General features: G+C 33.2%; 1 pseudogene; it reads left to right on the top strand.

Annotated features, from left to right (window-relative positions):
* The first annotated feature begins 3,730 nt into the window (after positions 1-3,730).
* LOC127557742 (eukaryotic translation initiation factor 3 subunit H-like) lies at positions 3,731-4,747 on the top strand (annotated as a pseudogene).
* The last annotated feature ends 1,032 nt before the right edge of the window (positions 4,748-5,779 follow it).

Genomic DNA, 5,779 nt, shown 5'->3' with positions numbered 1-5,779 from the left:
TTGATTTCTGTCATAGCAGCAAAACATTATTTTTCTGTTTCTATTCACATAGGGCCATACTCTCTGCTGGCACTAATCGGATAAACTAATTTTGTTAAGATATTAATAATTGATATCAAGCTTCTTAATTCTCCCCCACCCCACACATACACAACAGTGGGGCATCAATGCTATATCACAAAGGAAAAAATTAATTGGGGATGTCAGATATTAAGAGAGGAAGATTTTTTTTTTTGTGTGTGTGTGTGTGATAGTAGTCAGTTTAGTGATTGATAGGTTGGAGTATTCAAAAACATGCTGTATACTTGATGCTACTTTTCCATTTTTAGTGTACAATGCTACAAAAATTGAGTCATAATAAAATTCTTATTAATAACACTTCCCTTCAGAATAAGTTATGTTTTGCTAAGACATATTTGGGATAACCAACATGTAGTTTATAGTAGATACATTTTTCTATGAAATTTTTAAATGTTTTAAAATTATAAACTTAAACTTAATACCTATCAACAACAACAATCTAATGTAATTATAAAGTGCTAAAGTCTGTTCTAAAACAACTATCCAGAACACGAGAAAATAAAATGAAATAATAAATTATAAAAAAGCCAAGAAGAGGTTTTGATGTAGTTTTAAATTCTGCCCCATCTCTTACCTCATTTCTCTTCCCTTCCTTCACTGAATTTATCATTTTGATTATCTCAGTCTACTGCAAATTCATTACCTTTCTGATGTAAGAATATTTGTTTATTGAATCATTCAAGGGATATTACAGGTCTTTTTCTCTTTTTTTTTTAAATGACGTATTGGAGGTCAGAGGAACATAGAATTGGAACTGGAAGGGACATCAAAATGATCATGTCTAATTTCCTCACTAGAGATAAATAAACTGAGGTCCAGGGAGATTGACATATTTAAATCTGCTGAGCTCACAAATATTTGAGAAAGTTCTAAAGATTTCCCTGACTCCAAGTCTTGTGTTCCATCTGCTAAAACATGCTTTCTCCAAAGGATGGAATCCTAGAAATGGCATCATCCGATTGCAAAGTAAGGTTAGTATTGTGACTTTTATTGCTTGTGGCTCTATTGTTTTCTAAAATCTCTGAATTAGCCTTCATTTCCAATGATTAGGCTATTTTCCCATAGTTTTACCAACATAAGGATATAGTCTTTTCATTTCTGCCATTGTAGTGGATGTAAGATAAGATTTTATAGCTTTACTTGCATTTTTCTGATTATTAAGCACTTTGAACATTAAACGTGAATCTATGTAGATATTTCTAGACTAATTGTATTTCTAGAAGTGGAATGTGTGACATTCTGCTTTTTAATCTCTTTTGTGAAATTTTATTGAGGATTTTTGCCCATTTCATTTAGCATTGTCTTTTTTTCAGCTGATCCATTTGAATGAATATATTTTTGTATTTTTTTTCTGGGTTTTTTGTTTTTTTTATTTTTTTTCTATTACTAATCTTGTTTTAATAACTACAATCATTTTCTTCCCTTATATTATTGATTGAGGTAATATCTGTAATTTGGGATTACCCTGCTTTCTGTCCTCCCTTCCCCATTGCCTTTAAAAAATTTTTTGGCTCTGAGTTTTCTATTTGTTTCTTTATAGTTTAGGAACATTGCTTTGTAAATTTTAGCAATAAATAATAATAATGTTATAGTAATGCTAAAATAACAATAACATCTAGCATTTCTATCATATCTACTGTGTGCTAAGTCGGAGGAGATAGGTGCTATTGTTATTCGAATTTTAACATTTGGAAACTTAGGCAAACAGGATACAAGGCTAGTAAGTGAGGTTGGATTCAAACTTAGATTTTCTCAACTTCAGGTCCAATGCTCTATCCAGTGCACCACCTAGCTGCCAAATTTATTTGACAAGTACTATATAATGATCTGATTGTTCTACATTTTGTAGAATGGCAGTGAATATGATTTAAAAAGTTCTATCATTCTAAGATTAAATAAGCTACTGAGTCAAAAAATGTGAAATGGATAAAATGAAAAGCCATTGAAGCTCTTGACATTTCTTAGAGAAGTTTAATCAATGTGTGATAGATGACATAAGAAGATGGCCAGAAGTGGCCCCCTCCCAAATGCCTCAGACAACAAACATAGAAGCTCTTCACTAAGTGAAAAGGCATGGTATATAAAAGAAGCATTGGTTTTCAGAATAAGCTGATTTGTGAAATATTGCAGAGAAAAACAATGGAAGATTGGTAGCAATACTGTCTCAAAAAAATAAGTAGCTGAGTTTGAGAAAATCAACTGAAAAGAGAATCAAGAATACACCAATCTATACTTATGTACCTATAGATATAGGTACATCTACATTTATACTTTTATGTGATCTATGTCTATGGCTCTATCTATATATGTATCCAGTATATGATACCAAATTTCTCAATGATTTTATGTGATTCATTTCTATTGACGAACTCAGTATCTATTAAATCCTCATATCTGGAATCTACTATTTCAGTAGATTATGTCAATTCATTTGACATAAAATTTAAAAACTATGGAAATAACAATAACACTTAATATGAAATCAGATTGTATACAAAGCAATTTCTACATGTTATTGTTTGATCAGTTCAGTCATATTTGACTCTTCATGACCACTTTTGGGCCTTTCTTGGCAAAGATATTGTAGTGGTTTGCCATTTCTTTTTCTAGTTTATTTTCACAGATGAAGAAATTGAGAAAAACAGTATAAAGTGATTCATGCAGGGATCTCAAAGCCAGTAAGTGTCTGAGGCCAGATTTGAACTCAGGAAGATGAGTCTGGTTTATTGAACATTTGATCATTGAGTTCCATTCTTTCTTAATCTCTCTTGTCAAGATTATTTCATTGATTGACTTCTGTTTTTAAGCTACCAACAAATAACAATGTTATCTCAGCAATTATCTGCTTTGAAACTTGATGAATTTGGTGTTTGATGCATTTTGGCAAGAAAAAAAGTTTCACCACTTTTTGCTTGCTTGGTACTTGTTGCATTTGGTTGTCTTGATTGAGAAGTAGGGAAATGAGGTTGGCCAGTCATACTGCCCGCTCTTCATGCTACTGCTGGTGTTCTTTGCTGTGGACAGCTCCTCCCCAGCAAAGGCATCTGTGTGTAAGACTGTCAGGTTAGAGCCCAAGAAGCTGATTTGAAGGGCTGCCCAGTACAAGGAGAAGCAGTTGAAGTAGGGACAATGGTAGTGGCAGGAGCAGCAGTTGAGGAAGCCCAGTTGGAGAAAGAGTGGGGGAAAACCCAGGACTCCTCAGGCAGTCCCCAGGCAGTATCCAGAGTTCTGAGCAATAGAGGGCATGGGGCCATAGCTTCCACCTTTCTATCCAGTTCCCATCCCCTTGCTCCCAAGAAAGTCAGTGTGAGATTAGGGGAGAAAATGAGTTTGGTAAAGAAGAGAGGAGCCCAAATGTATTGTGCTGTGCTGGCTTGTTTCTCCACAGCTGGAAGTCCCACTTGCCCCTTTGGGGAATTGGGTGGGGAGGGATTATTAGGCTGTGAACTGGAGGTGTATTCCTTATGAGAAAAATTTGTTAGGTATTTGCTTTTCAGTACACATGGTGCCTTCTGGAACTAATTAATGATGAGTACTGAAAGTATCACTGTTATTTTGATGACTGCTGTTTCATAATATAGTTTGAGATCTGGAATTGCTTTTCCTCCTTCATCTCGACTTCTTTTCAGAATTTTTTTCTTTCACTAAGATGGCTTCCTGTAAAGAAAATACCATCTCCAGCTCTATTAGTTTGACTTATACAATCAGAATAACCTCTAGCAAAGGAAAAGGCAAAAGCAGCTCAGGAGATTTGGCAATGAAGCAAATGAAGACTGACAAGCCAATTGTTTTAAACATAATTAAACATTACCAAGAAGAAGGACAAGAGAATAAAGTTGTCCAGAGAGTATTTTGGAGTCTGGTGGTGAAAGAAGGACTAATTCACCAAATGTTTTTCCTTTCCTCAACACATAGAGGATGAGCATGATTTTGATGAAGTCCAAAATAAGATGGAAATGATAAGTGGTCTTCATCACATATATATTGATTATTTTCATTTTAGTTGGTACCAGTCTATTTTATCACTTGTGCTCTCCTGGATTCACAATATGCAATTGAAGTTCTCATTTACAATCCCATTAAAATCTGTTCAAGAGTCTCTATCATTGAAAACATACAGACAGATTCCCAAGTTGATAGAATTTTATAAAAAGAAAGCTCTTTCTCCTGAAAAATTGAAAAAAGCAAATATCACCTTTAAACATGTTTGAAGAAGTAATGATTATAATTAAAAATTCACATCTTATCAATGTACTAATATGGAAACTAGAAAAGAAATCAGCTGTGGCAGATAAACACAAATTGCTCAGTCTAGCAAACAGTAATCATCTGGGGAAGAATCTGCAATTGTTGACAGATAGAATGGAAGAAATGAGCCAGGATATTGTTAAATTTTCTAAATGAGAAAGGACAGTAAACAGCAACAACAGAAACATCAGTATCAGCAATACTGTCAACATCAGAATCTATAGTCCCAGAGCTGAGAAGAACCTCATGAAGAAGACAAATTCAAAGTTTTCAAACCTCTTCAGCCACCTGCCAGAATGGAATTGCTTTTTATTGCAGGCCAAAAATTAACACTTACTGCCAGAACATTGAAGAGTTCACTGCATAGAACTTGGTCAAACTCTTCATGGCTCTGGTTCTTCAAGAATACAATAACTAGAAATAGGAAACCTGTGACTTCTGGCTTGATAAGTCATTTACAAATATGGTGCTAATACATACTCTGCAATCATCTGCAGACAGTTCTTTCAAAAATAGAATTTTCTTGAAGAAAATGAGAGTAATAATTTGTTATCATTGACTTACTTTAGCCGCAAAATTATGAAAAAATAAAACATTTTTAATATTAAATTTTTTCTTAGTATATTAGATAATTTATTTTGCTAAATATAGTTTATCATTTTAGTGAAATCCAAAAAGTATCCCTTTTATGTAATTGGGCATAGGAGTAAAAGTATGTTAAATTGCTAATATAATTAATTTCATAAAAATAAAATGTTATTTCCACACAAATATGAATGCTACAGATTGCTCCCAATTGTTTAACTTATTCTTTATTTTTTGAGGAAAAATTATAATTTAATTTAAATAAATGTTTTGTTTGCTTTGTTAGATTAATCCCCAGATATCTTGTGCACTTGAGATTTTGTCATTATTATATTAAGAAAAAAACTCAATCATTTATTAAGTACTTATTATGTGCCAGATACTGTAATAAATGTTGGAAATATAAATACAAGCAAAAAGTAATGCAAACCTTCTCCTCAAAGATCTTATATTTTAATAAGGAAAAACAATACTTAGAAGGAGATTGAAAAGGTTGGGTGAAAAGGATGGAGGAAGAAAATATCTTGTGTCAGGACATAATGGAGAAATCCATTATGGACTGATGAGAAATGAAAAGATAGTTACCCTAAACTCCTTGCTTAAATGGATATTTTGGAAGGAGCGATGTGATTAGAGAAATGAACTGTAACGGGAAGGATATTTCTGAGTTGTGAATTCTAGAATTGAAATGATCTTCCAGGATGAAGAGATTTCTGAGGGTGATAGAGAAGTCTAGAATACAACCTGATGAGAAATGAAGTGATGACTGTCCTGGGATGCCACTTTAAATGTCTTCTATATCCAGATTATTCTTCTCCCTTAATTATATTAATTTTTGAAGGGGTGTGGTTCCAAGGTGATTATT

This window comes from Antechinus flavipes, chromosome 3, assembly GCF_016432865.1.
Source record: "Antechinus flavipes isolate AdamAnt ecotype Samford, QLD, Australia chromosome 3, AdamAnt_v2, whole genome shotgun sequence".
Classification (NCBI taxonomy): domain Eukaryota; kingdom Metazoa; phylum Chordata; class Mammalia; order Dasyuromorphia; family Dasyuridae; genus Antechinus; species Antechinus flavipes.
This window is presented reverse-complemented; position numbering and strand designations above follow the sequence as displayed.